Below are 12,044 nucleotides of genomic sequence, written 5' to 3'. Positions count from 1 at the left end.
ATTGGACTTGGGTGCTTTTAATGTAAAAAAAAAAGCACTCACCAAGACGGCAAGAATCCCGCGAAGGCAATGCGGAATACGAGAAAACAGCACGTCGGAAGCACAACACTGAGACGAAGCAGCACAACACAAGATCATTCGCGAACACAGCAAGTACCGTGACAAAACGGCATGACTATATGCGATGAGACTGGGTGGACTAGCTGAGGAATAACTAACGTCTGGCAACAGGAAAACGATGATACTTGTCTAATGCCTTATATTGCTTGCATACGCGTCTCATGTACAGCCAAAAGGCGAGCGTAATAACTGCGGCGCCGACGGGAGGAGCGCGAGGAGCGCACTTCCCGAAGCTCGCCGCCGTACGAGCGCAAACGGCTGTAATCCGATGCGGCCGCGGGTCCTGCTGCGTTCTCGGTTTGCTAATACTGCCCATTTTAAACAATAACCGTAGCGTTGTCGCATCGCTGTCCATTGCACAGTCTTGCACATGCGATCGGTCTGACAGCTCCATTCTCTTGATCGCGCTGGTCCTGAGGCGAACATTGCATGACACACGTTAGCGTTTGTCGGTTACCTGAGAATGAAGCTATGAAAGCAGATTGCATGCAACAGTAATTAAGATTGGCTCCCCACACGTCATTCGAGAATATATGGCAAGCTTTTTTGTTTGCGGTACGAAACCACACGAGACCAACCCGGCTCACTAAACCACTCGGCACTGTTGTAAAAGCGACGTTCTGCGTCTCGCTAGAAGATCGCTGTATTAGTGCAAATTTTTCTGGCAGAAAAGATTCATTCAGAACAAACTTGATTTGAACACAAATTCTCATGGCTCTGTTGAACTCCCACCCATTTCGAATACCAATATACAGGGTGTTTCATCTAAGACTTTACACAATTTTTAAAAATAGGGTTTTTGAGTTAGAAGAGCGCTGTTCGGCATAGCATTGCCGGCGGTGTGTTACATCAGAATACAGCTAAGAAGTGCTAACTAGCAGGCCGGTTAACTAATATTGAATAGTAAACTTTTTAACTCTTACTGTTAGGCTCTTTAATTACTGAAAGGTGTGTAGCCAACCGCGAGTAATATCTATATCAGTTTTTAGAATTTCGAAAACGCGGTTACCTTTGGCGTTGTGGTCCAACAAATTTTGGCTATTTCGACGAGTTACGTACACTGGAGAGGTTGCTTTGCCTGCAAGCTTCTCTCAAGCGCATGTATTTTCTTTGGCGCGATGCAGCCAAAATACTGATGTAGCCATGCTTGTGTTCGAGAACACCCCGTCCAATGACGGCACATAACGATCCCACGAGACGAAGCGAGAATCATCTGGAAATGCCGAATCTGAATGCTCAGCCCGCTGGTAATTGCCCGCCGCGGTGGCTCAGTGGTTAGGGCGCTCGGCTACTGATCCGGAGTTCCCGGGTTCGAACCCGACCGCGGCGGCTGCGTTTTTATGGAGGAAAAACGCTAAGGCGCCCGTGTGCTGTGCGATGTCAGTGCACGTTAAAGATCCCCAAGTGGTCGAAATTATTCCAGAGCCCTCCACTACGGCGCCTATTACTTCCTTTCTTCTTTCACTCCCTCCTTTATTCCTTTCCTTACGGCGCGGTTCAGGTGTCCAACGATATATGAGACAGATACTGCGCCATTTTTCCTTCCCCCCCCCCCCAAAAAAAAACAATTATTAGCCCGCTGGTAAATGAGGCTTAGAACGCCGTCTTCGGAGCCCTGGCGGTGGGCTAGGTTGCTCGGTCTGTCCGGGGAAACGCGCGGCCTTCGTAATCACGCGCCACCAAAATGCGGCACAATGAAGCGACTTCCGCGCCATCTGCGCGACGACAGGCCGTCTTGCGGCCCCCGCCACCACCTCCGCTGTTCCACCAAGGAGCCCAGGTAGCTCGCCGAGGGTGCCGCTGTGCTAGACGCGCTGGCCCGGCGCCACGGCGGGACGCAGCCTTGGAGCGAATCCAGGCGGAACTGAACTTCGTCTCGCTCCCGCCGTGCAGTGCGCCGAGAGGCGCAAAAGAGGCCGGGCCGGAGTGTGGTGCGGCCCCCTTCGCGGGCTGCCTCGCTGCTCTCCGCGCGCACCTAAGTACTGCAAGGCACGTGTGCGGGACACGGAGTCAGGCGCGGGTGGTCTCGGGTATGCTGCATGCAACACAGCGGACGTGTGGCGTCGGCGGCGGAGACAAGTTCGCGAGCCTCGGTGATCCTGCGCCCCCGAGTAGCGACAAAACAGGCCCGCCTGATGAATCAGGCGCGCGCGGGACGCTTTGTGGCGGCGGCGTTATACACTCTGATAGCCTCCCCTTTAATTCTCTGTCTTAAGAGCCTGCCGACGCCCGTCTATTAGTGACAGACGACAGGACCGCAGACCGGGGCTTGGGGATGTTAATTTTATTCCGTCTGCGGGACTTAATTAAAGCTGCGCCTCATCCTGTGAATGGCAAAGTGGACGGTTAAGATTTATCTGTCCATTTAAATGTCAGCGGAGATCGTTTTGAACGCATGCAGTCATTCGGGGTGACGCGTTAAAGGTAATCGTAAAAGTTCCAGATACAGATGCGCTAAGCCCACTCCCATGGGATAGATATATAAGCTTGGAGTAATACATAATCAATGGTTCGACGAAAGTTCGTCTGGTCAGGCATTGTATTAAAGAAACAGGAATGCGGTCACTGACCATGTCATGAAATTCAAAGACGTTTCGGAACCTCGTACGGGTTCCTTGATCACTGAGCGGTACAAGAAATTGTCGCGACTTATATACGTAACACGTGGCGCAAGGAGCGTGCGTAGATGGGTGGCATGGTTCCTTGCACCCGGTTCATGGTAGCTGGCGTCGATTGTATGATTAGAGATTCCATCAGCCGCCGAGATGACACGTTCCTTTCCCTGGCGATGACAGTGGCGTGGTCCCAGTCAATCGTGTGAGGATGCTCTTGCACATGCTCGGCAATGGCGTTCGTCGTGTGATTATTATTTCTTACGTCACGTTTGTGGTCGTTAAGCCTTCTGAGGAACCTTCCTGTTTCGCCAACGTAAACCTGGGGGCAATCAGCACATGGGATCTGGTAGATGACACCTGGAAATGCTTCAATCGGCAGTTTGTCTTTCACGTCCACGAGCCGGTTACGGAGCTTGCTGGTCGGGATGTGGGCAATGCGCATGTCATATTTTGAAAACACGCGCGATAGTGCCTCGCTGATTCCCTGCACGTAAGGAATGGCAGCACGTGCCTGGAATGTCTTGTTGCTTTGTGTTTCCGGCTGTAAGATACGCTTCTGAATATTGTAGACAAAGCGGCTAGGGTAACCGTTATTAGTCCTTTCTCGGTGAATCGTCCTCAGCTCGTTTTGAAATGAATTTTCATCTGAGCATATGCGTACGGCACGTGTTATTAAGGACGATACCACCGACGTCTTGTGGCAAGCCGGATGACAAGACATAAAATTGAGGTAGCGACCTGTATGCGTAGGCTTCCTATATACCGAGAAGGTGAGGGCGCCCTCATCCCTGCGAACCAGTACATCCAGGAATGGTAAAGAGCCGTCTTTCTCAAGTTCAAGGGTGAACTGTATATGCGCATTCTGGGCGTTTAGGCTGTCCAGCAAGCGTGAGACGTCTTGTTTCTTCAAAATGAAGAAACAGTCGTCTGCGTAGCGGTAGAAGAATTTGGGTGCAGGATAGAAAGTGGCTAGTACTTTTTCTTCCAGGGCTTCCATTACTAAATTGGCCGTTGTATCTGATATTGATGCCCCCATTGCCGTGCCTTGTGTCTGCTGATAGAAACTGCCGCCGTAGGAAAAATAAGTGTTGCCAAGGCAAAATCTCAGCAGCTCGCAAAGTTCCGGAACGTCGAAGGGTGTGCGGCCAGGGAGACCAGTGTCAGCTTGCAGGGCTTTTTCACATGTAGCTACTGCTAAATCCACTGGTACGCTAGTAAAAAAGCGATGCCACGTCAAACAAAACCATAAAGTCGTCTTCACTCAGCGAGATGCCATGTTACTTGGATGCAAACGTGGACGAATTTCCGACATGCGTTGATGTCTTACCGGCTAGAGGACTCAACACCTGGTGAAGATAGCCCGATAGTCTATAAAGTGGCGATCTGGTGAAGTCGACAAAAGGTCGAAGCGGTATCCCAGGCTTGTGGACTTTAGGCAGGCCGTAAATTGCAGGAGCTGAACCGTTTGTGCAGAGCAGCCGGTAATAAAGGCTCTTTTGGTGCGGAGGGACCAAACTGAAGTCTGGCCAGCAGTTGTCGCAGCTTGGTCTGTAGTCTGCTTGTTGGGTCACGGGCTAGAGGAGTGTAAGTCCGATGGTCCAAAATTTTCTTGTTGTAGTCGCTCCTGTCAAGCAAGACTGTGGCGTTGCCTTTGTCGGAAGGAAGGATGGTGATGCTACTGTTACTCCGCAGGCTGCGAATGGCTTGCTTTTCTGCTACCCACGACCGCGTTCTTGCACTGTGTTTCCGCAATCCGGAGAGCACACCAATGGCACGGATGCGTGCCTCTTCTCGAACGGCAGAGAGAAGTTGACTAACCGCTCTTTCGACTGCGCACACAACTTCGCTTGGCCTCGGTGATGTTTACGTGTTGAAACCACGGGACAGCACCTCAACCTCCTTTTCCGGGGGCGTATAGGAGGAAAGGCTGATGACGTCTTGTGCGCCTTGGGACACTTCTGGTCGGAGTGCTTGTAGTTTCTATGACGACGTTTCCTCATAGTAGCGGTAAAGTTCGCGTGCAACTGCACTTCTGGAAAGTCCTCCTGCATCAGATGCTCGAGCTGCCGACGAGCAAAGAACGTTTGTGTTTCCAAAGTCCGTAGCTTCTGACGGCACTCTAGAACACGCGCCTGCAGCAGCTTCCGCTCGGCCTGTCGAATAATCCGGTGGCCCCAAGACGTGGCGACCAGTCTTCCTAGCCGCAGACTCCTCGGCGTTAAGTCCTCCCGTTTGCACGCGAGGTTGAAGTCCAGGTGCGTCTTGAACGCAGCTACCTTTGAACGTCCACGTTTGCATCTAAGTTACATGGCATCTCGCTGAGTGAAGACGACATTACGGTTTCGTTTGACGTGACATCGCTTTTTAATAGCGTACCAGTGGATTTAGCAGTAGCTACATGTGAAAAAGCCCTGCAAGCTGACACTGGTCTCCCTGGCCGCACACCCTTCGACGTTCCGGAACTTTGCGAGATGCTGAGATTTTGCCTTGGCAACACTTATTTTTTCTACGGCGGCAGTTTCTATCAGCAGACAAGGCGCGGAAATGGGGGCATCAATATCAGATACAATGGCCAATTTGGTAATGGAAGCCCTGGAAGAAAAGTACTAGCCACCTTCTATCCTGCACCCAAATTCTTCTACCGCTACGTAGACGGCTGCTTCTGCATTTTGAAGAAACAAGACGTCTCACGCTTGCTGGACAGCCTAAACGCCCAGAATGCGCATATACAGTTCACCCTTGAACTTGAGAAAGACGGCTCTTTGCCATTCCTGGATGTACTGGTTCGCAGGGATGAGGGCGCCCTCTACTTCTCGGTCTATAGGAAGCCTACGCATACAGGTCGCTACCTCAATTTTATGTCTTGTCATCCGGCTTGCCACAAGACGTCGGGGGTATCGTCCTTAATAATACGTGCCGTACGCATATGCTCAGATGAAAATTCATTTCAAAACGAGCTGAGGACGATTCACCGAGAAAGGACTAATAACGGTTACCCTAGCCGCTTTGTCTACAATATTCAGAAGCGTATCTTACAGCCGGAAACACAAAGCAACAAGACATTCCAGGCACGTGCTGCCATTCCTTACGTGCAGGGAATCAGCGAGGCACTATCGCGCGTGTTTTCAAAATATGACATGCGCATTGCCCACATCCCGACCAGCAAGCTCCGTAACCGGCTCGTGAACGTGAAAGACAAACTGTTGATTGTAGCATTTCCCGGTGTCATCTAAGAGATCCCATGTGCTGATTGCCCCCAGGTTTACTTTGGCGAAACAGGAAGGTTCCTCAGAAGGCTTAACGACCACAAACGTGACGTCAGAAATAATAATCACACGACGAACGCCATTGCCGAGCATGTGCAAGAGCATACTCACACGATTGACTGGGACCACGCCACTGTCATCGCCAGGGAAAGGAACGTGTCATCTCGGCGGCTGATGGAATCTCTAATCATACAATCGACACCAGCTACCATGAACCGGGTGCAAGGAACCATGCCACCCATCTACGCACGCTCCTTGCTTCACGTGTTTCGGAGTAATACAGTGTGACTCCAGACTCCCAATAACATGCGAACCCACGTTGCCGTGCAAATGCACTTGTAAGCACGTAGTCATTCGTCCACTCCCATATCAAGCAACGATTGTTTGAATAATTGTAAGTAGTCGTTTGCAAATTGTTGACTGAAGTTGTGGTGGATCATGATTGGCGGGTATCGTCTTGCTGGGCTACAATAACATTTTAAAGAAAGTTTCAGATATGCTGTTTTATTGTTTGAGTTTGAGAAAATGTTTCATAAACGCTAGAAAAAAGGACATTTAACAACAGTGTATTAACTCGGACCATAACAAAAGGTAAAATTCGATGCTAATGGGGTGATGTCATTTTTAATTCTTTGCTCTCTTCGCCGTGTTAGCCGCGTTTTGATTTATTTCCCATGATAACTCACATGTCAATGATAACTGAGAGCCGATCATGTTCACTGGTGTGGCGCGTTAAGAAACACCCTTATTCGCGTAGGAAGTGCACTAAGCACGAAATACAAGACGAATAGGAAAATCTAAAAAAGCAGAACCGTCCCTCTACTGTATACGCTGCGCCCTTTGCGCGAAAGCCTGCTCGAGAGGAGGGAGGGGTGCTTGTGGCCGAGGGCTGCATCAACTGAAGAGAGGACTCTCTTCGCTGTTCCGCCGCGCAGGGTGTTCGAGCTGGCGGTATACTACTGCTCGAACTTCATGGAGATGATCCCGCTGTCGTTCATGCTGGGCTTCTACGTCACCTTCACGGCGACGCGGTGGTGGAACCAGTACATGGCGATCCCTTGGCCCGACAGGTTCGTGCTCCTTCTTTCGCCCTGCGGCCACGTCCAGCCTCCTGTTACTCCTCTCCCTCCTCCGACTGCGAGGCTCGCTCGTTGGCACAGATTTCCGTGAGTCAGCCCTAACAGGTAAAGTGGACGTTGACGCGACGGTGTGCTCTCTTCGCGGTGTCGCTTTGCTGTTTTCATGTCGTAAATGGTAGTGCTTTAACGTGGTTAACCCGAGTAGGACGAGCGGAAGCAATTGAGACAACACAGCCTCGAAGGCAATCGCATGCAAAGACACTGCACGCGTGATTCCGTCGCCGATGGCTTTCGCGCGTGGGGAGCGGGGACGGCGGAGCGCGACGGCGGCTCGGTGTACGCGAGAGTACCGGCCAAGCGGGGGCGCTAGGAGTGTAAACGATGTTGTGGGATGGCGGCACTGTCGGCAGTGATGGCACGTACATCGCAAGATTTTGGTCTGGCTTGACCCATAGCAATAATGTTTTCGCAGTAATACAAGCACTTCCCTATCATATGACTGTTGGATTTCTACATGTGTGTGTAGTAACCAGCCCCTCATTTTTCTGCCCTTGTCTGCTAAATAGCTTAACGAGGGCCTCGGTTCTGGTAGTCTTGATGTCATAGGAAGCATAAGAGAGATCTCACACAGCTGCCTCCTCAGCGTTCGATCACGTTCTACGTGGCCCTTGCGATGTAACAGGACGTTCCTAAGTCCACCGCTATGATTGAGGGTGGCGCTCGCGAAGGACCCCTTGGCTTTGTATACCTGTGGACAGGGGTTAATGTCAAAGAGGAAAACAGGAAAATGTTAGAATGTATTGCAAGCGACATTGATGAGCTAGGAGGACAGGGCGAGATAATTATACTAGGCGACATGAATGCACACATAGAAGACCTGGATGGGTACACGGATTCGACAGGAAGCATGCTGCAGGACATGTGTGACAGGCATGATTTAGTTGTATGCAACAGCACCGAGAAGTGTGAAGGGCTCATAACATGGGAGGCGGGGAGTCTGCACTCGACGATAGATTATGCACTAATGTCACAGAGGGTGTATAACAGATTAGGGGTAATGAGCATAGATGGTTCCAGAAGTCTAGGTAGTGACCACAAGCGTATCAAGTTGAGCTTCAGAAGAAAAAGCAATGTAGGACTGAAGCAAGATAAACAATCAGGGGGAAATTTTTACTCAGAAAAGCAATTGGAAGTAGCAGCCAAACAAATCGAGAAAGTAATTTTTGAGGATAGTGAAACAGAATGGACTTATACCAAATTAACTCGATTACTGGAGCTAGAGCTAGCTAAGGTGCGAGTAAAGCTAAAAGGGAAAAGATGCAAACCCAAGAGTTGGTGGGATGAGGAGGTCAAGAGGGCAATAGAAAAGCGCAAGGAAGCATCCAGGGAACACAGATATTCCAAGAAGAGGGGGGAACCAAAACCCGAAGTAAACAGAAAATGGGATACCTTCATAAAGTGTAGAAGGGACGCATCCTATTTGATTAATGAGAAAATTAGAAGAAAGGGTGCCCAATGGATGTCAAAAGTAAATAAAAAGGATAGAAAAGCAGCCCAAAAATTCTGGAAACATCTAAATGCAATGAGTAATAAAACTAGGCTAGAACAAAGGTTTATTGTTACAGATGAGGGTATTCGACTAGAAGGGGATGAAGCAATAAAACACATAGGAACAAGGATGACGGAAAAATTTTCAGCAAAGCACGTGGTACATAATTTATCGAAGGAGGATAGACCGGTTACAGCAATAGCTTCACTTGAGCAAGGAGAGTGGGAAAGGGCAGAGAAGAAGGTTCCTAGTGGCACATCAACAGGACCAGATGGTATCCCGATTATGTTGATAAAGAAGTTAGGACCAAAATCCAAGCAAACATTAATACAGGTAGTGAACAAAATGATAGTGGATGAGAAAGTTCCCGATGAATGGCGATTAAGTAGAATGAACATGATATATAAGGGAAAGGGGGACAAAACAGACGTAAGTAACTATCGCCCCATAACAGTGACATCTGTGGTTTACAGGGTGGTGATGCAAATTATAAAGGATAGACTGCAGGCTTGGGTGGAGAACGAGGGGGTGTTAGGGGAACTACAGAATGGGTTCCGGAAACAAAGGAGGTTGGAGGACAATCTATTTTCATTGAAACAGTGTATAGAAATTGCGGAAAAGGAACATAGGCCCTTATTGCTAGCATTACTGGATATTAGGGGAGCCTATGACAACGTTACTCAGGAGCATTTGTGGGACATATTGGGCACATTGGATGTGGAAAATGGAGTAATTAATCTTTTAAAAGATATATATAGAGGTAACAGAGTGCTCATAAAATGGGGAAAAAAAATGTATCAGGGCCTGTAGAGATACAGCGGGGGCTTAGACAAGGATGTCCTCTGTCCCCTTTGTTGTTCATGTTGTACCTGCAAGGTTTGGAGGCCAAGCTAGAGGGGAGCGGACTAGGCTTCAACCTATCTTTTTTCAAGCAAGGGGAATTGATTAAACAGACATTACCGGGACTAATATATGCGGACGATAGAGTGATAATGGCTGACAACAAGGAAGACCTGCAGAAGTTGTTAGACATATGCAGTACAGAGGGAGATAGATTAGGCTTCAAGTATAGTAAGGAAAAATCTGCAGTCATGATATTTAATGAAGAGGGCGGCGAGCATAGAATACAGGAGTTCGTGCTAAATGTAGTGAATGAGTACAAGTATCTTGGGGTGTGGATAAATAACAGCGTTGAGTATCTGACAGAGCATGAAAAATGTGTAATGAATAAAGCTAGTAGGAATGCAGCTGTCATGAAAAATAGGGCACTGTGGAATTACAATAGGTATGAGGTGGTAAGAGGGATCTGGAAAGGGGTGATGGTCCCTAGCCTGACCTTCGGGAATGCGGTTCTGTGTATGAGGCCAGATGTTCAAGCAAGGCTGGAAATTAGGCAACGGGGAGTAGGGAGGTTAGCTTTGGGAGCACATGGCAATACACCAAATCAGGGGGTACAGGGTGATATGAAATGGACGTCTTTCGAGAGCAGAGAGGCTAGCAGTAAGATAGCATTTGAGGAACGATTGAGAAGGATGGAGGAAAAGCGGTGGGCTAGGAAAGTTTTCAGATACCTATATATAAAGAATGTTGACACGAAATGGAGAAAGTGAACTAGAAAATTGACAAGCAAATATCTGGACAGCAGTAAGGGGGCAAATCAGCAATTATCGGTTAAGAAAAAGGTTAAAGGAACAGAGAGAGCTTTGTGGAAAACAGGGATGCTGACGAAATCGGCACTGGAAACATACCGGACCTTTAAACAGGAAATTGTCAAAGAAAATATCTATGATAATTGTAGGGGAAGTTTTTTGTTGTTTGAGGCCAGGACTGGAGTTTTGTGGACTAAGACGTATAGAGTCAGGTACCACGAGATAGACACGTTGTGCATTGCGTGTGGAGAGGAGGAGGAAACAGCTGAACACTTGATACTTTTCTGTAAAGGGCTTCACCCTACAGTGGGAGGCAGCGGGGCTGACTTACCCAAGGCATTGGGGTTTAGGGATAGTGAAGGGAAAGTGGATTTTAAGAGGTTAGAAGTAACCAAGCGAAGGTTATCTGATTGGTGGCTAAAAGCAAGACAGGAGTAAAATTTCACAAGACATGGCTAGGTGGCTTGAGCCACCGCCCGATGTAAAGGGTTCAGCCGTATCCATCCATGCATCCATCCATCTAAAGATTTGTCAGAAGTAAAATCAAATTTTATATCTGAGAAAAAAATGGGGAATTTATACATGATCCCGTTAAATTTATTTGAAGATTGGTCAGGTAGATATAGCGTAAAAGGATACCGAGCACGGTGGCACCTGCCGCCACCCAGTTTATAAGGAATTGCTCTTAGCATACATATATACACATACATACACGCCAACAGCATACGCGCATAAATGCACGCATACATACATACATACATACATACATACATACATACATACATACATACATACATACATACATACATACATACATACATACATACATACATACATACATACATACATACATACATACATACATACATACATACATACATACATACATACATACATACACACACACATACATACATACATACATACATACATACATACATACATACATACATACATACATACATACATACATACATACATACATACATACCCACCAAACAGAAAACCTCCTCAAAATCTCCCAGAAATATCCCATCAGGACATTTGGAATGTCCCCTGGAGGTCCTCATTTTTCCCGAAGACGTCAAAAAAACGTCCCCACAACTAACCATGTCCAAAAAGTCGTGCGTCCCAGGGACGGCCCCAAAAGGTTAATTCTAGATTTCTCGGCTCTGGCTCAATAAAATTATTTTTTTCATGCAGACTTCAGGCATCTAAGCGCACATATGTGCCAACTTTCAGGCACATACGTTACAGGTGGTGTAATACATCAGTCCACTCGCGTGAATGCTTGCTGGCTAGGCCATTCAGACTTACCTGTTTACATTAAATGTTTTTTTAACAAAGTGAAAATTTGGGCTGGTTGGTGCATGATCTTGTGACGGGAGCTGCGCAGCACGAAACAAAAAAAGAGAGAGGCAGGACACGACGCTGAATAAAAACCATACATTTAATGCACGTTCGTCGAATATATACATCTCGCTCGTATAAGAAGGAAAAGAAAAAAGCATGAAAAACGCACAAGATGTACACGTGGTGAAATATTAAGACATCGCACGCAGATAATCAATTTCTCTGTAACGAAGCGCTATTGAAGGTATGCAGACACATACGTCGCTCTTTGGTCGGATGTTGAAGGCTGCTTCAATCTTCCTGATTCGTTGACCAAAATATGACGGGATGACCATTGTGTTGATAAGCTGCGGAGCGCATTCATGCTCTCTGCAATGTTTTGCTAATTTACTGCTGGTGGCGCCCTTAAGGGA

At 47.8% G+C, this 12,044-nt stretch overlaps 1 pseudogene across 1 annotated transcript in view; it reads left to right on the top strand.

Annotated features, from left to right (window-relative positions):
- Positions 1–12,044, top strand: part of LOC144124324 (bestrophin-2a-like) — a 28,529-nt pseudogene that overhangs the window by 7,585 nt on the left and 8,900 nt on the right. Inside the window, exon 2 of the transcript XR_013313151.1 lies at positions 6,937–7,071. The product of XR_013313151.1 is annotated as a bestrophin-2a-like (transcript). The remainder of the gene's footprint in view (positions 1–6,936; positions 7,072–12,044) is intronic.

The sequence above is a fragment of the Amblyomma americanum genome, chromosome 3 (genome assembly GCF_052857255.1).
Source record: "Amblyomma americanum isolate KBUSLIRL-KWMA chromosome 3, ASM5285725v1, whole genome shotgun sequence".
In the NCBI taxonomy this organism is placed as follows: Eukaryota; Metazoa; Arthropoda; class Arachnida; order Ixodida; family Ixodidae; genus Amblyomma; species Amblyomma americanum.
The sequence above is the reverse complement of the archived record's forward strand: the minus strand, read 5'-3'. Positions and strand labels throughout refer to the sequence as shown.